The 20769-nt window shown below is 40.5% G+C and overlaps 1 protein-coding gene across 1 annotated transcript in view; it reads left to right on the forward strand.

Annotated features, from left to right (window-relative positions):
• Positions 1–20769, forward strand: part of sdk2b (sidekick cell adhesion molecule 2b) — a 662520-nt gene that overhangs the window by 113173 nt on the left and 528578 nt on the right. The gene's annotated exons all lie outside the window — the stretch shown is intronic.

The following is a 20769-nucleotide window of genomic DNA, read 5'->3' on the forward strand; positions in this document are numbered from 1 at the left end:
ACAGTTCTGAAACAAAATATTCTATTTGCACTCCAGGCTCTGAAGACCAGCAATATGAAACAGAACAAAAATATATCTTTTGTTGTCAGTATAATTCGTGAAACCTACCTGTTCGTCATCATTTTTATTTGGTGTTATAAAGTTATGAGAATTATAAATGATTGCATGATTCTGTTTTGCAGTCAATTCCATAAAATGATTCAAGACGAATTGCAAATGTTCACATTGCATATTGAGGAATTGTAAAGGTCGCATTGTTGTGGTGAGGAATCCAAGTAAATAACAGGTGATTTAATGGAGTGAAGGTAGCAGGTAACGAGCTAGTTAAAAAATCATTCATTTGAAAATTGGCATCAGTTAAGGAGGGCTTTGAGTGACAGCATGTGGCAGCCTTTCGCCAAGAAGATGATTCATCGAGGGGAAAGAGGTAACTGAAACGATTCAAAACTTCAAGGGAGAAATAACCTGCATATCTGGAATTGTATATTTTGAATAAGCCTCAGTCGTGTCCCATGAGAGTCAAGACCCAACCACTCAGAACAATTCACCAATTATACCAAATATATCCTTTCACAGCAAATATTTTGTGTTATACTTTACTTTCCTTTTGTACAATGTAAAAAATTTTAATGGAAGAAAATTACACATTTTCCTCAGTGTTCTGTTCTTTTCATGAGGTAACATTTTTGCAATGATGCAAAGATCACATAATGAGAATACACAATAATCTTAATTGAAAAACCAAACTGGCAGAGTGAACAAAGAGAGGGTGGAGAGACTGGGTACATCAACATTCCAGTCCAAGATCCTTTATTGTGATGGTATAAGTACAGAATCTTTTATCCAAAACCCCTGGGAAAGACACTTCTCGGAATTCGGAATTTTTTGGGTAATAGAATAATAGTAATGGAGTTACGTTAAGTAATAGCATTGATTTAAGATTTGCGCAAAATAAAGACACACTCCAACTAGAAAGGTCTTTGGACAGGGAGGGGGTAAGGCGGAGGCACTGAACGGGGTTGTTGAGACAGCTAACCGAGCTCCCGATGACCCTCGCCCCATCAGTCCACCAACCATAGCTCCTGACACCCTGGCTGCTCACCTGCTGGTTCTCCCAGCACCCTTCAGTGGAGTCTCACCCCAGGAGTCTGCCCACCAGAGCTCTTGATGCCCTGGCAGCACGCCCATCCAAGCTCCTGCTGTAGATCCACAACCTGGACACCCACTGTTAGGTCTGCTTTGTTCATGAATGAGTGAGACAAACACCAGGCTGAGTCGAAATCAGGGTTCTTTGTTCTTTATTACCGGATTGTAACACTTGCGACTAACCATGTTAGTCGGAGAATGCATTCTGCCGTTATCAGCAAAATGGTGATTTTTTATACCCTTGGATATGTGCTTAGAACATCATCATATCATTACTTGTCCAATGACTAAAACTGTTGCTATCCTTTCCCTGCTAGCTTCCTGCCTCTCAATCCATCAATGTCTCTCTTATCTTGTAAGTACAAGGATGCATTCACATCTTGTTACAGCCCTGCACATTCCCATCTCATGATGTTTTACCTAACAGGAGTACAAGGACACCTCCCCTTCTTGTTACAGCCCTGTACAGGGTAACTCCTTACACATTCCCATCTCATGATGTTTTACCTTACACCACCCATTTGAACCCCTGATGCCCTGGCTGCCTGCCCATCCGAACTCCTGACTGCAGATCCTTGCCCCAACCTACCGCCCATCCGAGCTGATTCAGACGCTGGACGGGGTGTTTGCGGTGGCGTTGAATGGGGGAGTGATTGCGGCGGCACTAGGTAGGGGGCGTTTTCAATGGCACAGTATGGAGCAGGGTGACCGGGAATCTGGCCACCTACGACAAGTCAGGTGTCCGTATAGGGTGAATTGGAGGTGCTGGACTCTGTTTTTTTGCTACCACCTATAAAGTAAGGATTGTATAGTGTTCCACTAATTACCGACACAGGATATTCAAGTGTGAGTTGAGCGTGGGTTGCATCAGGTCATATTTGGCACCATACGTGATCTCTGGTGTGCAGACGACATCCATGGAAAAAATGTTCCATTTTCGATTTTCAGAATTTTGGATAAAAGATTACATACCTGTATTATGTGATGCCAAATGTTGGAACTATTTAACAAAATGTTGCAAAAACTCAACAGATAAGAGGAAAACCCTAACCCTAACCCTTTTGATTAATGACCTTTTCACCACAGATGCTATTCAATCTGTTGAATAATCCTCAGCAGTTTATTTTTTAGATCTATATGTCAACATTTGCTGATTGTACCAAGTTTATGTTTCAGAAAACTTTGTAGATGGGAGTAAAATGTTTTATGAAGACATTGATAGATTAAGTAATTTAAGTAACTGGGTAAAACTGGCAGGTGGTATTCCAGAATGGGAAAATCTGAGCTTCATCAGCTTAAATTGAAGAAGAAATTATTGAAGTACTTTCAATATGGCAAGGAACTGCACAAAATTAAAGAGTGGAGCAATTTAGGAATCCTCAAACAGAATTTCAAAAACTTGTGGTCAGGGAAAAAATAAGTAATTAAGAAGGCCTTATTCTCATGAGGTCTCCCATGTTAAAGTGTGGCATTTATGATATTCTTTCTCATGCAGTCCCCCTGGACATCTTTATTCAGTTTGAGCAGCAACACCTTAAAAAGATGTTTTAGACTAGATGAAATTTGTCAGATTCAAACTGCAGCTAAAGTGGCAAAGTTATGGGACAAATTGTAAGGTGTTAAAGGCTGAGAGGTGAAATTGACACACACACACACAATATTTTAATGGATATAACGTGCGAATTAAACATGTAATCTACAAACCAGGCACCCCCTATCCCTGCGCATTATATGCGTGTGAGCGCTATTCGAGAATATTTTTACATTTTGAAAGAACGCACTCAATTGATAGCAGGTGTGTGAAAGTTGAACTGGCAACTTATAGCGAGCACGGGAATATAATAGGAGCACTGAAAGAACATGCACAATTTATGGTTGCTGTGGGAAAGACAAACCACCAATATATAGTGAGCATGGAAATGTTATTGCGAGCATGAGAATATAATAGTAGCAATGAAAGAACGCGCCCAATTTACAGTGACCATGGGAAATTTTGATCTCTTTGTACTAAATGACATGGTATTCCTATGAACTGGAAATTCTGGCTCGGGCACTGCACCTTATCAATGTTAATTGTCCAGACCCACCCCTGAGGGGGGAGATTAACATGTCAAGTGCCTCTTTAAGACATTAGAATTAAAATCCTGCTTAACTCTGAAGCCTGTCTTTGATCTATTTAACTCTTCAAAACTTGTTAATGTGTTGCAGCAGGGATATATAATAGGTGATTGACACCTCTGGGGGAAGTTGATTGGGTTTAATCTGGGAGATGAACTGTGGCAGATACTGGTTTGTGCTTTGTCTTGTGTTCCATTTATATGCAAATTGCTTTTGTTGCCCAGAATTTGGAGCACTACACCTGTGTGGTATATGTGTGTGCACGTTATGTGAAATTTATATATATATATATATATATATATATTTACACATTATATGTGTGAAAATATGATATATACCTGTGTGTGTGTGTGTGTGTGTGCGTGTGTGTTTAAATTTCTTCAAAAACAAAACTGAAAACATCAAAGCTGAATTTGATAGTTTTATATCAAGCAACAGGTTCATAGCATCATGGAATTAAGGCACATTCTGCACCCCAGGGACTTCAACTAACTCAGAGAAGTCTGTGCAATTTGTAGAACAGATTGTTACTTTGTTACAAGCAAATTGTAAATTATATTTTAAAATAATCTATTTTGTCAGGTTGACCCATGCCTTTCAATAGGTCTGTATTGCAGACCAAATACAATTTATTAAGACCTTGAATTTTCATGAATAAATTTGGGAAAATGGAAATGACAAAAGTCAAAAATGTTTTGTCAGCTTCTGGAAAGTTTAAACAAAGCCAAAGTGATAAAAGTCAAATATTAGGAGGAAATAAATTGAAATCAAGAAAAAAAAATTAAGGTTCGATGTTCAGGTTTATTATCAGAGTACATACATGACATCACATACAACCCAGAGATTCCTTTTTCCTACAGGCCAGGTAGAATTTTTACTTATCAGTAGATCAAAGAAAAGAAAAGATATGCATACCAAAGAGAGAAATGTCAACAAGGAAGTGAAAACAAACTGAAATAGAGAAAATAAATAATCAATAATAAAATAATCTGCAAAGTAAGGATCCTTTAATGCGTCTCTCAGTTTGTTATTTAGGGATCTGATGGGGGAGGGGTAACAACTGTTCCTGAATCTGGTGGTGCGAGTCTTGTGGCACCTAAACCTCTTTACCGATGGCAGCAGTGAGAACAGAACATGTTCTAGGTAGTGTAGATCCTTGATGATTGCAGTTGCTCTCCTAAGGCAGCATTCCATGTAGATTTTCAGGATTGTGGGGAAAGTTTTGTCTCTGATGTTCTGGGTTGTGTCCACTGCCTTTTCCAGGGCTTTCCACTCAGAGGTATTGGTTCCCCCATTACCAGGCCATGATGCAGCCTGTCAGCATACTTTCCACCACAGATCTGTAGGTGAGCCAAAGTTTTAGATGTCATATCAAAACGCCTCAAACTCTTGAGGAAGTAGAGCTGCTGACGTGCTTTCTTTATTATGATATTCATGTGTGGAGTGCAGGAAAGGGTCTCAAAAGTAGTGTCTCCCAGGAATTTAAATTTGTTCATCTTCTCCACTTCTGATTTCCCCCAATGATCATTAGATTGCACGTCTCTGGTTTTCTCCTCCTGAAGTCCACAATCAGCTCCTTGGTTTTGGTGACATTGATCAGCCAAATTTTTGATCTCCCTCCTATCAGCTGACTCATCATCCCCATTTATACAACCCACAACCGTGGTATCATCAGCGAATTTGTAGAGAATGTTATTGTTGTATCAAGCCAGTTATAGGTGTAAATCGAATTGAGTAGGGGACTAAAAAATGCAGCCCTGTGGTGCTCTGGAACAGATGGAGATTGTGGAGGAGATGTTTTTTTTTTCTAATCCTCACTGATTGTGGTCTGGAGGTGAGGAAATTCAGGGTCCAATTTGGCCAAGCCAAAGAGATTATGAATTGAGCAAGAAAGACTAATGAGATCAGAAGATCATTGGGTTGATGTCTTCCCTAGCACTGCCACTGATCCCCTGCAACTTCCTTCAGTGCTTGAAATTTTGAAGAATTTTCTCTTGTAAATAAATGCCCAGGACAGTTAGTTTGAATATGTACAGTAGTTGGGCTGGTCAGTTGATAATATGAATTTAACATAAATATAGGTGCAAAGCATTGCAGTCAAACAATACATTTTACAACTGAACTCCAAAAACACCATTGAAGTTGGCGTTAAATGGCGATGAAATGGTTGTACATTTATAGAGTCTGAAGTGCAGAAACAAGTCCTTTGACCCAACTTGTAAATGCTGAACGTGTTGTTTATCTGCCCTTGAGTTGAAAAATTACTGTATGGTTTCTCCTTTCACCTCATAAAATAGAAATGTTCAATTGGAGTCTGGAGTTTTTGGACATGGAACATTTTTGTTCAACTTGCAATTTTAAAAAATTGAATGAACAATACTGTCCATATCTTTACACCAACCAAAATATAGTTTCCATGTTTTCCTAAATTGTTTGCAGCTTTCAAGTAAGAATATTTTTTCCTATTCTTGATCATATCAACAGAACATTTAAATTTTTAATTCTTGAGCAAATTGAATGAACAGGTGCACGAATGGAAAAGGTGCAGAGGGAAATGAGCAAAATGCAGGTAAATGGGATTAGTGCAGATAAGCAACATGTTCAGCATGTAAGGATTTGTTTCTGCACCGTATTACCCTTTCAGCGCTTGACGTCCTGCTTTGCGGAAACTGCCAAAATGTTTGGGCTGGAAGTCAGCCTGAAGAAAACTGAGGTCCTCCATCAGCCAGCTCCCCACCATGACTACCAGCCCCCCCACATCTCCATCGGGCACACAAAACTCAAAATGGTCAACCAGTTTACCTATCTCGGCTGCACCATTTCATCGGATGCAAGGATCGACAATGAGATAGACAACAGACTCGCCAAGACAAATAGCGCCTTTGGAAGACTACACAAAAGAGTCAGGAAAAACAACCAACTGAAAAACCTCACAAAGATTAGCGTATACAGAGCCGTTGTCATACCCACACTCCTGTTCGGCTCCGAATCATGGGTCCTCTACCGGCACCACCTACGGCTCCTAGAACGCTTCCACCAGCGTTGTCTCCGCTCCATCCTCAACATCCATTGGAGCGCTTTCATCCCTAACGTCGAAGTACTTGTGATGGCAGAGGTCGACAGCATCGAGTCCACGCTGCTGAAGATCCAGCTGCGCTGGGTGGGTCACGTCTCCAGAATGGAGGACCATCGCCTTCCCAAGATCGTGTTCTATGGCGAGCTCTCCACTGGCCACCGTGACAGAGGTGCACCAAAGAAAAGGTACAAGGACTGCCTAAAGAAATCTCTTGGTGCCTGCCACATTGACCACCGCCAGTGGGCTGATATCGCCTCAAACCGTGCATCTTGGCGCCTCACAGTTTGGCGGGCAGCAACCTCCTTTGAAGAAGACCGCAGAGCCCACCTCACTGACAAAAGGCAAAGGAGGAAAAACCCAACACCCAACCCCAACCCACCAATTTTCCCCTGCAGCCGCTGCAACCGTGTCTGCCTGTCCTGCATCGGACTTGTCAGCCACAAACGAGCCTGCAGCTGACGTGGACATTTACCCCTCCATAAATCTTCGTCCGCGAAGCCAAGCCAAAGAGAAGAGAGAATGTGGATATCAATGTGGATATCCTGCAGCTGACGTGGACATTTACCCCCTCCATAAATCTTTGTCCCTGAAGCCAAGCCAAAGAAGAATGTGGAACTATTTAATCTCATGAATTTTTCTACTTAATTGATGGTTAATTTAACAGTGTTTTTGAGACCCAACTGACCCACCCAACTCCATGTTCCAACAAACTAAATTGGAAGATTGTGCTTACTTCATCAAATCATCACTGTTTTCTCATTCTTAACTGCGAGCTTTTGAATCTTGAGCAAAACACTGAAACTTATTTGCTCATGCAAATGAAGCCTGGTTATGAATTTCAGTGTTAAACCCCAGGGATTTACATGTGTTCCCTCCCAATTACCCTGATAGATACTCCTGAATAAGTAACCACAGCCTTCATCCTTCAGCCAGTTTGTTCATTTGAAATTTGATTCTTTGAATTGTCAAAGCTGCACAGCAGGAGGTGTGAAGTAAGATCTATTTGAACAGATGGTGCTTGCTGTTCGAATCAAATACTTAATGTGATCCGTGGACGAGATAATGCAGTCAAAATATCTTTTATTTTGTGAAATATGTTGAGATTTTTATCTTCTATTGTTACATTGTCAAACGTTTAAAGTTTGGGTGATTTTCTTCTTCCAGTTTTATGCACATTAAATCACTACAATTAAAAGCTTGACTTGTGCTCAGCTGAGTCTGTTAATCCCACAGACCAACCACAATTTGTACTTTGGACAATTTTTTTTTAGGTTATTTAATTTCCTGATTAAGTTAAATAGAAAAATGCCAGAATAACTATAAGTTCCCAGTTACTTTTGGAGTTACATGAGCTACCCCCTAATCCTCTGGCACCTTACCTGTGGTTAAGGACATTTAAATATTTCTGCCAGGGCCCCTGCAATTTCTACACTAGTCTCCCTCAAGGCCCGAGGGAATATCGTGTCAGGTCTGGGGATTTGTCTCGGAATTGAACACTTTGGCGCTCGCATTTGGTGATGAGCATGTCAGTTAATTTATAAATTAATATAAAATTATTAATTTATTATGATTTTGATTAGGGTTAACACTAACTCACATCATCCCACGATGACATCTCCACACTACCCTCTCCTCACAGTATATCTACGCACTCCTGTCTCCCTGCGGTGACATTTCAGCTCTGCTCTCCCCCCGCAGTGACATCTCTGCAATTCCCTCTCACTGCAATGACATCTCATCGCTGGGGTGAAAGTCACCTAACTGTTAGCACCAAAATGTCCAGCGCCAAACTGTGGAGGGTGAAATCTACCTTTAATCACAATAAGACAGCAAGCATCTCCTCCTTAATCTCTATATGTTCCATGACACCACTGTTTGTTTCCCTTCTTTCCTTAATCAGTATGCCAGTTTCCTGAGTAAATACTGATGCATTAAAATCTTTTTAAGATTTCCCCATCTTGTGTGGCTCCTCACATAGACAACCACACTGATCTTCTAGGGGACCAATTTTGTCCCTCACTTTCCTTTTACTCTTAACATACTTGCAGAAACGCTTTGGGTTTACATTATCTGCCAAAGCAATCTCATCATCTTTTTGTCTTCCTGATTTCCTTCTCAAGTATTTTCTTACATTTTCTATACACTTCTAGTATTCATTTGTTCCTTGTTGCAAATACCTGCTATACATCTCTCTTCATCTTAACCCGATCGTCAATATCCCATGAAAACCAAAGTTCCCTATGCCTATTAACTTTGCCTTTAATCCTGACAGGAACATGCAAACTCTGCACTCTCAAACTTTTGCCTATGAAGGCCTTCCACTTACTGAACACATCCTTGCCAGAAAACAACTTATCCTAATCCACACTTCCTTGATCCTTTCTCATTTGCACAAAATTGTCCTTTCTCCAATTTAGAATCTCATCTTGAGGACCAGACCTATTCCTGATCCATAATTAACTTGAAACTAATGACATTATGGTCACTGGACCCAAATATTCGCCTACACCTACTTCTGTCACCTGACTTTTCTTGTTCCCTTTTAGGAGATCAAGTATTGCATCCTTTCTTGTTGGTACCTCAATATATTGATTTTAAAAACTTCCCTGAACACATTTGACAAACTCCAAGCCATCCAGTCCTTTTACAGTATGGGAGTCCCAGTCCATATTTGGAAAGTTTAAAATCTATGATCACAACTTTCTGTTTCTTACACGGTCTGCTGTTGCTCTACAGATTTGCTCCTCCAATTCTCTCTGTCTATAATACATCCCTATCAGAGTGGCCACACCTTTCCTGTTCCTCAACTCCACCCATATGGCCTCTGTGGACGAGTCCTCTGGGCTGTTTTGCTTAAGCATGGCTGTTATATTTTCACTGACGAGCAATGCCACACCTCTCCCCCTTTCATCCTTCCCCCTCTATCACATTTGAAACAATGGAACATTGAGCTCCTAGTCCTGCCCCTCCTCCAACCAAGTCTCACTAATGGTAATAATGCCATAATCCCACGTGCTAATCCATGCCCTAAGATCATCTGCCTTTCTGACAATCTTTCTTTGGCTTGGCTTCGCGGACGAAGATTTATGAAGGGGGTAAATGTCCACGTCAGCTGCAGGCTCGTTTGTGGCTGACAAGTCCGATGTGGGACAGGCAGACACGGTTGCAGCGATTGCAGGGGAAAATTGGTTGGTTGGGGTTGGGTGTTGGGATTTTCCTCCTTTGCTTTTTGTCAGTGAGGTGGGCTCTGCGGTCTTCTTCAAAGGAGATTGCTGCCCGCCGAACTGTGAGGCGCCAAGATGCATGGTTTGAGGCGATATCAGCCCACTGGCGGTGGTCAATGTGGCAGGCACCAAGAGATTTCTTTAGGCAGTCCTTGTACCTTTTCTTTGCTGCACCTCTGTCACGGTGGCCAGTGGAGAGCTCACCATATAACACGAACTTGGGAAGGCGATGGTCCTCCATTCTGGAGACGTGACCCACCCAGCGCAGCTGGATCTTCAGCAGCGTGGACTCGATGCTGTCGACCTCTGCCATCTCGAGTACTTCGACGTTTGGGATGAAAGCGCTCCAATGAATGTTGAGGATGGAGCGGAGACAACGCTGGTGGAAACGTTCTAGGAGCCGTAGATGATGCCGGTAGAGGACCCATGATTCGGAGCCGAACAGGAGTGTGGGTATGACAACGGCTCTGTATACGCTTATCTTTGTGAGGTTTTTCAGTTGGTTGTTTTTCCAGATTCTTTTGTGTAGTCTTCCAAAGGCGCTATTTGCCTTGGCGAGTCCGTTGTCTATCTCGTTGTTGATCCTTGCATCTGATGAAATGGTGCAGCTGAGATAGGTAAACTGGTTGACCGTTTTGAGTTTTGTGTGCCCGATGGAGATGTTGGGGGGCTGGTAGTCATGGTGGGGAGCTGGCTGATGGAGGACCTCAGTTTTCTTCAGGTTGACTTCCAGGCCAAACATTTTGGCAGTTTCCGCAAAACAGGACGTCAAGCGCTGAAGAGCTGGCTCTGAATGGGCAACTAAAGCGGCATCGTCTGCAAAGAGTAGTTCACGGACAAGTGTCTTGGTGTGAGCTTGCAGGCACCTCAGATTGAAGAGACTGCCATCCGTGCGGTACCGGATGTAAACAGCGTCTTCATTGTTGAGGTCTTTCATGGCTTGGTTCAGCATCATGCTGAAGAAGATTGAAAAGAGGGTTGGTGCGAGAACACAGCCTTGCTTCTCGCCATTGTTAATGGAGAAGGGTTCAGAGAGCTCATTGCTGTATCTGACCCGACCTTGTTGGTTTTCGTGCAGTTGGATAACCATGTTGAGGAACTTTGGGGGGCATCCGAGGCGCTCTAGTGTTTGCCAAAGCCCTTTCCTGCTCACGGTGTCGAAGGCTTTGGTGAGGTCAACAAAGGTGTTGTAGTGTCCTTTGTTTTGTTCTCTGCACTTTTCTTGGAGCTGTCTGAGGGCAAAGACCATGTCAGTAGTTCCTCTGTTTGCGCGAAAGCCACACTGTGATTCTGGGAGAACATTCTCGGCGACACTAGGTATTATTCTATTTAGGAGAATCCTAGCGAAAATTTTGCCTGCAATGGAGAGCAGCGTGATTCCCCTGTAGTTTGAGCAGTCTGATTTCTCGCCTTTGTTTTTGTACAGGGTGATGATGGTGGCATCACGATGGTCCTGAGGCAGCTTTCCTTGGTCCCAACAAAGCTTGAAAAACTCATGCAGTTTGACATGCAGCCCTAAGATCATCTGCCTTTCTGACAATACTTGCTTTGAATAAATACACCTGAGAACATTTCTATCATGTACAAACATTTGTAATAAAGGCAGTTCCTCATCTTGTCATTAATAGCAACCATTTAATGATTTAAATCCAGGGAGATACTTCTACTGTAAGCCTTAGAGATCTCTAAGATGGATTTCTTAGAGATCATCAGCATGAACTTTAGTTTGCAAATGTATTGTGCTGTGGAGTTGTTGCACATGGTCTGCAGCTTAATTTTGGCTAATTTAACCAATGCAGCAAGGAGTCATTGTTTTCTTGCCAATGAAAAGAACACAAGTCATATATCACCTCAGCCCAGCAGTGCATGCCATCATTATATTACTAATTTAATTGGAGATAGTGAGTTCGCTTTGTTGCATTCCTTGCAACTGATAAATAATATCGTGTATATGATGCACGGATAGATAAATTGACATCATGTTGATCCATCGAGGACAGCTCCAAGAGGCAGTGACTTAAGAAAGCAGCCCCCATCCTGAAGGACCCCACCACCCAGGCCATGCCCTCTTCACTTTGCTTCCATGGGGGAGAAAGGTACACAAGCCTGAAGACGAGCAAAGACACCTTCTTCCCTTCTTGTCATCACATTGGTGAATGAACGATTGTGTTTTTCTTTCTCTTGCAGTGTCTTTATTTATTTGGAAGTGCAGTTGATAGAAAAGTTTGAACTGTGACGCTGCCACAAAGCAACCAATTTTGTGACATGTTCATGGCCATAAGTTCTGATTCTGCTCATTTGGCAGAAAAGCCTGCTCATTCATTGAAACACACAATATTTTGTCCAGAGTTGGGGATGTAGTCCAGAGGATGTAGCTTTAAGGTGAGGGAAGGGATATTTAATTAAAACCTGAGGGACATAATTTTTTTTACACACAGAAGATGTATGGGACAAACCGTCGGAGGAGAAGGAGGAGGACATTGAGGCAGGTACTATTGCAATACTTTAGATAGGATGGATTTAGAAGGATAGGGGCCAAATGCTTGCAAGTGGGACATGTGTGGGTAGGGCTTTTTAGTCAGTGTGGGCACATTGAGCCAAAAGGCCTTTTTTATGGTGTATGACTATTGAAAAGCATGATTGAAACTAGCCAAGTTTATTATTCTTTTTCTGCTATTTAGATGTGGGTTCTGTTGTGTTGCTATCAGGATACATTTGCCAGCATGCACATTCCATGGTGCATGCACAGTGGTGTTATAGCATTGACCAGCATCATCTTGCGTGTGTGAAGACCACATATTCTGCCACCATGCTCTGTAGAATGGTTAGGCCAGAACTTCAGAATACTAAAAGCAATGTAATGTCAAGCATCATCCATTCTCAATCAGGGCCCTCTGCCAACCTTCACAACCCCCCCCCACCCCCGCCTCCTCCCTTTTTCCCCGGCAGCCACAGCACATTTAAGTAAAAGCCTTGTTTTCTTTTCCCTTCACATAACCAATATTTTTATGGTATTCTATGTTTTCTGTAGGAGAGAAGTATAGAAGAAACTAAAACTTGACTGCTTCACAGGGAAGGGGACCCATAAACTTTGAGCAGAGTCCTCAGGGGGCCATAGCCAAAAACATTGAGAATGGCTGCTTTAAATGATAGAAAGAAAATATAAATAATATTTTCTATGTTAAATTGCTAATAGAATTATCATCTTGGCAGTATAACAATCAGCCTTTATGCATGAGCTAATTTAGTTGGATTTCTCTCTTGATAATAAAATCATTTTTAATGCCATTACTGAGGTAATGGTGCCTCAAAATAAAACATTCAGTCCATTGAATTTTAGGTCCATGCCAACTAAGGTGCCAGCACCACAGTAAAGAATGGTTTTCTTGTGTTTCTACTGTATTTAGAGCATCATGTTCAAGGTATGAAGATCTTCAGGAACTGTTGACTTAAAGCTGACATTAATTTATCAGGTCTAAGTTCTCGTCTTTCCCGACAGTCATGACCAATGAAATATCTTCCTGGAAAATAAGAATCTATTCACAAATGCAAGCTAACAGCTGGTAAATTCTGTCAGAAACCCCACCTGACTTACAACAAAGCAGCCACCTTCATCTGTTCAATTGAAAATACTTCATGAAAACCTGTGATAACCTTTGCTACCACAGTGGGTGACTGACATGACGAGTATAGATTGTAAAATGCTTCAAGAGCAGGTTGGACAAACATCTGACAGAGAAGGTACTGTTGCTAGATATGGATGACAAAGTATGAAAGGAGGCTTAACTGGGGCCTTTTCCTTGTCGCTGCTTGTTCTAGTTTGACTGGGAAGTTCAGAATGTAAAAAGATGAAAATGGTCAATAGAATTTTTGTGAGAGAATTAAAATTAATTTGGCTGGTGCTTGAAACAAAGTGTCTTTGGGATATTGATGCAAATGCATCCTGATGTGTGGTGGGTAGTTCTCCCATTCAGAAGAATCACAAAGTGGTTGAGGTTATAAATTGATCCTCTATATTCAAGGGAATTGGTACAGAATAAAAAATGATTTATTCTGCATTTAACTGCCATGGAAATATGAAAACTTTGCTTTTCAAAATGCAACTTGATCACAAAAGTCCATAAATTAATTGATCATCATTTTTAAATCTTTCTTTGATGTAATATAACAAAATGTCCTTGTTCATTTTAATTTGTGCCACCATTTTTTCGAAATGTACGTTGATGAAATTACTGTTGGCTGTTTTCATGGTCGCTGACTAAAACCTGTTTTAAAATCTGCAGCATGTTTCTTTCAATATTGCAAGAATAATTTTTAAGTCGATGTGTTTTTGTTTAGAGGGTGGGTAGAAAATGGAACATAGTTAGGAAAATCCTAAGATTGTACTAATAAAACATTCTGCAGCTATAAAACAGTGTCTCACACAAATACAGTCGACCAAAAAGTTACACACATGTATGTTTGCAAGAAATGTGAGAGATTACTCTGTTAAGGTTTAACATTGCAAGAGGGAATTGGGAAGTTAAGAATGATATATCGAATAACAGCATCAAATATATTTAGAGCTTAAAATGTCTACTTGGAAGATGTGAGAGAAAAATGAAATGCATTGAGATTTCTGCTTATCTCTGGTTTTCCGACGTGTCTTTTGTTTACATTGTGTGGTAACACAACAACACGATAGGCTGCAGACACTGGGATTATAGTAAAAACACCGAAAGGCTGGTTTATTTTGCGTCTATAAGAGGCAAAGATCTATTGCTGACATTTCAGGGCCTGAGCCCTTCTTCAAGGAAATATCAGAAAAGGCAGAAGTAGGATATATCAAAATGTCTCAGAATTCAAACAATGGGGGAGGAATCCAGACCAACAAAGGTTGTTAATTGGATGTGGTAAGGGTCTAGGTAGAAAGGAGACAGGTGATGGAGGGACGACAGGGGAAGCAAGGAGGTAAGGTTTAACGAAAGCCAGGGAAGTTGATATTAATGCCAGCCAGTTGGAAGGTGCCCAGTAGGAAGATGAGGAGTTGTTCCTCCAATTTACAGGTGGTCTCAGTCTGGCAGTACATGAGACCATGGACAGACATGTCGGCAAGGGAATTTGGTCCATCTCTAGCAGCACACTCTGTCTCCATCTCAGGAAACAAACTCTCAACAGACATCTTGTATAAACCCACCAACTCTCACAGCTGCCTCAACGAAACCTCTTACACCCTGTCCCCTGTAAGGATTCTATTCCATTCTCTCAATTCCTCCATCTCTGTCGCATCTGTTCCCAGGATGACGAATTCCATGCCAGATCATCAGAGATGTCCTCCTTCTTCAAACAACATGGCTTTCCCTCTACCACCATCAACTCAGTTCTCACCCCCATATCCTCCTTTACCCACACATCTGCCTGGTCCCCTCTGCCCCCACGCAGAAGAACAGGATTCTTCTTGTCCTTACCTATGACCCCACCCAGCCTCCGTATCCCACACATCCTTCTCCGCCATTTCTGCCATCTTCTACATGTTCCCACCACTAGACACATATTCCCCTCTCCTCCCCTCTCTGCTTTCCTCAGGGACCACCTCCTCCGTGACGCCCATGTCCACTCCTCAATCTCCACCAATTGTCCACTTTGGGCTGCAGGAGATGCTCCATTTGCACCTACACCTCCCTCAGCACCATTCGGGGTTACAAACAGTCCTTCCAAAAGAATCAAAATCAGTTGCATTACAAACCAGTTAATTTTAGCATCCAGTAAAATGATGATCATAAACGACCAAGACACTGTCAGGGCATAACCAGACAACTTGCAGCTGTTGTCTGAAGTCCAATGCACACATATTAAGTTGGGCAATAGCCTGAAACTGATGGAATGACTGTGAGCTTAGACATTTGTACTTTATGTCAAAACAGTTGACTCACTGATGAGACTGTGTGGGTGAAATACTTAATTCATTTACAAGCAAGATATCAAAGCAGTGGATATAGTTTTAATGTTCTGAAATGCCTAACTAAGCATCATGTTGATTGTAACTGTTTATTTCACTTGAAGCTTTTGATCGATCCATCTATTGACATTTATTATGTTGATAAATTAGTCCATTAGGTCGTGAAGTCATGGTAATATTAATCTTATGTTTGTGAGGTGAATATGACATGAGTAATTTTTTTAACTATTTGTAAAATCTGAGCTTCAGTGTTTTACAAATGAAAAATAATATTTATTAACACTGACTGTACAAGGAAGAGCAAGATTGTACAATCCAAATTTAACATTTTGCAATTAATCATCTTCTGAGCCCGTCCCTTAGGGTCAGTGCTTCTACTCTAGCTTTGTGGGTTCTAAGGTGACAGATAACAGCACAGTATGAACCAAAGACTGTGGTGCAAATAGGGAACAGAGAATGGTTGGGGTGTTTGTGAGACATGCTGTTTCCATCTTCCATGATGATCTTCCGTGTGGTCCTAATATGTGGACTCAAGGTTCTGAATGCCATCTTGAATGCACCTTCCCCACTTTGCATTGACATGGGACCGGGATTCCTTCGAACCTGTTGAATATTTTCATGGCTATTTTAAGCATACTGTGACATATTATGTTGTGCTTGTATTGTATATAGATATGTTTTTGGGAGATACATTTTGGCATTTTTATTAGTGTAGGTCACATACAAACACTTTAAAACAAATCTCATTTAAAATACTGGAGCTCTGCTCGTGCTCGACAGGCTGGTGCCAAGAGACTTTGCAAAAGCTTTGGAGCGTGCCCAAGAGACTTCACTAATGGATTGTTGTTTACAAAAAGGCAACAGGCGAAAGAACTTGTCAGAGCCGCAGACTGTCCAGAGTGGAACTTGCTGTTCTAAGAGGGACGTGTGGTTTTGCAAGCAGAGAGAGTCGAACAGGTTTTCTCTGTGAGAGAGAGAGAGGGAATTCAGTTCTGCAGTTTTATATTCAGCAGCAGCAGCTGGGACTGGAACAGGACAAGCTGGCAAGCTTGTGGAAAACCCTATTTGGAAGACGGGTTGTGAGTGATTAGTTCAGCCTGGTCAAAGCCCTTGTGGTTCATGCAAGAGGAGAGGACTGGCTGCCTAATGTTTCACGAAATAAGAGAAACAGAAAGGAACTCTGTGGTGACCTGAAAGAAAGAGGTTATCATCTGGAGAATCCTGAGGGGGCAAGTTTTTTTGGCAAGACACTGAAGAGGCTGTTTGAAAAGGAATCAGTTGTGGGTGTCCAGTGAACAACAAATCTCTCTCTGAAAACCGACAAGAACTTTCCTGAGCAGTAACCATTTACCTTTCAAGCACCAAAGTCTGGTAAACTTCATAAATATTAAATTCTGTACACAGTTTAAGAATTCCCTGCAACCAGTAAATCTGGAGGAATGAGAAGTGAGATTGGACTGTGAACCAAAGAACTTTTTTGAACTTACACATACATTACATACACGTGCACTTCGAATTAGAAGGGGGTTAAGTTAGGTTAGTTAAGTTAATAGTGATAAGTGAAAGTATGATCCTGTTTTCATGTTTAAAGATAATTAAAAGCAACTTTTGTTTAAGAAACCATTTATCTTGGTGAATATCTATTGCTGCAAGGTTTTGGGGTCCTCTGGGCTCATAACAATACCATTGAACCATTTCCTTTGACATCCTGGTAATCTCTTTCTGTGGCAGAGCTCAAAATAGGGCATCTGTTTGGGTAGACTGCTCACGGGCATGCAGTATTTATTTGTTGGGAGTACAAAGATGTTGATGCCTTTTAAGTCATGTGTTTGCTCAAGGAAACAGAAGAAATAAATCCCCATTTGGATGTTGTGAATTCATAGATGGTGAGGATGCTTTTAGAAATTGTGGTTTCTAGCATTGCACCAGAGAGTGACTCTCCTGTTGTCAGATGGAAAAACTACTGAGTCACTCATTTGCATTTAAGGTTCTTCCACAACCTCTCAGATTCTGAACACTGAACATATGGCATGTAGGATGGATAACTTCATTCTGACACGGTAAGAGAAGATGTGATAATTATCTGGGACTCAACAAGAAATTGACTAATGTGATTAGAAAGCACATATTCTAGTATTTATCCTGTTGCAGTGTTTGTCAAGAAATCCCAGTCCCCTCAAGCCAAATATCTGAACTAGCATCAGTAAAGGCAGGGGAATTTGTCTATAACCAGATGTCTGCCAAGACCCATCTACTGATAGGGATAGGCACCTTCTTTCTCTTCATTCACCTGATCTTAGTTTGTAGAGTAGACATCAATACCCCTTTACTCCATAATCTGCAACTGTTAGATTGTTTGATTCACTCAACAAATTTACAGTTTGTGCCCACTTGTCTGAGAATATGTTTCGTTTTGAAATTAGCCATATTTTGCTGCTTGATAACAGGCTTAAGGTGATAACTGTATGGGACAATGTTATGTCCAATGAACTGTTTCTGACACACAAAGAATGTGGTTCTCATTGTTCTTGTATTGGAAAAAAAAGACTTTTATAATTGGGGTGACATTGTCACTAATCAAAGTCAAATTAATAAAATTGGTTTGTAATCGTGTAACAGTTGAATTTTGTGGACTAATTTTTGGGATAAAATTTAGGGGGTCAACTATTACATGTATGCTACTTTTGACCACGGGTCAAAAGTACCTGTGTCGTTCGAGGTGTCTGGAGCTTGAATGGGAGGACAGGTGGGGTCTAGACAAGAGTCCGCAGTCGATAGGTCAGGAGCTCCGGAGGGTGGGTGGGGCCAGGGGCAAAAATTTGGGGGGGGGCAGTGGTTAACTTTTACTAGATTTTTGGTCCAAAAATAAAGGTGCCGACTTTTACATGGTAACAACTATTGCACATGTACATACGGTATTTGTAAAAGGAGCTTTGTAAAAGGAGCATAATCACCAGACTATGTTATAATTAAAACAAAAAATTTACTGATATTTCACTCCTACCACGAGTTCAAATATTATCATGTAAGGCTACAAACAGGTGATAGAGGATGTGTGACCCTCTCCAGGGCATGGCTCTGGAAGATGTAAAGGCAGTTATCAAAGTCTAGCAGGGAGAAGGCTTTAGAGTGCAAAGGCACACACCAATCGGCTTAAAGACAGTTTATTGCCCCCAGCCAAATTGGGCTCCTGAAAACATCCCACAACAGTGCTATCGTGCTGCCCTTGTTTGGTGCTAATTAATCTTTTTATTGCAATCCTATGCTCTGTAAATTGTGCTCTGTACAACTGTATGAATTTTAGAGGTAATGTGTTAGCTCACAGAAGAATCCTTCTCACTGTACAAGATATATGACAAAAAACATAAACTTCACTTGAACTTATTGCGATGACCTGACCAGACACAACTCTGTGGTTTAGCAAAATATACAACCAATGAACATAGTCAGGACCCGTTGGTCTCGGGAAGAATAGTCGGGCCCCATCGATAATGCTGTGTCACTTTAAGGCCAATTTAAAAGCAGAGGCATTGAATTGAAGTTGAAGACTCTAAAACATAGTCTCTGAATTACTTTCATTGAACCCTTACGTGCCACAAAGTTTGTCATTAAAGTTCACCTGTTGCGAGTTGATCGATGAGATCCAACTGCAGCACGTGAGCAGATTGGTGACCATTTTAAATATGATGTTGCCTCCCATTACCATTGCTTGTTTGGAATCTCTTACTTAATTTTGTTCTGTTTCTTATAAAAGTATTTTTTTGTCCAAAAGACTAATGCCCGTTTTTTTTAAAATGATGAAGGCTTGGTTATACAAAAAAAAACATTCTCTGCTGATTAAACAAAACCAAAATAGTTCCTGCATTTTTTCATAATTTAGTGCAGATGACATGAGAAACTGAGACTGGAATATAAAATACTGAACTCCCAATTTTTCTTGCATATTATAATTATCAAAAACCATGATCGTTGCGATTGTTAACAGAAAATATTGAATGGTGGAGTTTTTCTTTACGAATACCATTGCTCAACAATAATGAATTCAACAATATCATAGTCAATTTATATCAACATTTAAATAACTACATTGTCTGAACATTCCTTTCCTATCTGTCACCATTGTTTGCCACTTCTTTAAGTACTTTGAACGTTATACTCACTTGAATTCAAATGCTCGGGCGTGGAAATACATAAATTTTATTTCAGATGCTTGTCTCCCTGCGCATTGTTCCCATGGTTCAAATGACATTTAATGTTTTTTTTTTAATTTTTTATTTTTCACACTATAGATCACATTATTCAAGATATACACATTTCTCCTTTCAAATATATACAGTGTCGTTTTCTCCCCCCTCCCTCCTACCCTCCCCCCCCCACCTCCCCCTCCATCCATTCAAAACTCTGAGTCCAAGATACATCAAACCCATCAAACAATGTTGTCACTCAACATTAACGAACAAAAACTTCCACTGAGTCAATTCTTTCCATTCTCTTTTCCTTTTGTCATTTTAGGTGATAGATGTCCCGGTAGGTTTTCTCTATTATATTCCATGTACAGCTCCCATATTTGTTCAAATAATGTTATATTATTTCTTAAACTATATGTTATTTTTTCTAATGGAATACATTTATTCATTTCTATATACCATTGCTGTATTTTCAAATTATCCTCTAATTTCCAGTTTGTCATAATACATTTTTTTGCTACAGCTAGGGCTATCTTAACAAATCTTTTTTGTACACCCTCCAAATCAAGTCCAAATTCTTTATTTTTTATGTTACTTAGGAGGAAGATCTCTGGGCTTTTTGGTATATTGCTTTCTGTAATTTTATTTAATATCTGGTTTAGATCTTCCCAAAATTTTTTCACCTTTTCACAAGTCCAGATTGCATGAATTGATGTTCCTATTTCTTTTTAAATGACATTTAATGTTAACACGTTACCTTCATGTTGACATCTCCACTTGTGACAAGATAACACATTAATTTGTTTTTGCTGTTTTTTCTAAGAAAAATGAAATGTGATACAGTATTTCTAACAATTAATGAAGATTTATTTCAAATGTTAATGGTGAAATATTTGTTATAATTTAAATGGAGTGGAACAATGAAATCATCTTTTCTCAAGAGATTAAAGAGATCTTTTATCTTCACTCATTACCAGTGTATGTAATGTAACCCCCTTCTGCTCCAGTGCTCAATAGATATTAATCCACCTTTATTTTGGTTTAAGAGGATATATTAAAATGATTTTCTTGATCAAAACT

The sequence above is a fragment of the Narcine bancroftii genome, chromosome 3 (genome assembly GCF_036971445.1).
Source record: "Narcine bancroftii isolate sNarBan1 chromosome 3, sNarBan1.hap1, whole genome shotgun sequence".
Lineage (NCBI taxonomy): Eukaryota > Metazoa > Chordata > Chondrichthyes > Torpediniformes > Narcinidae > Narcine > Narcine bancroftii.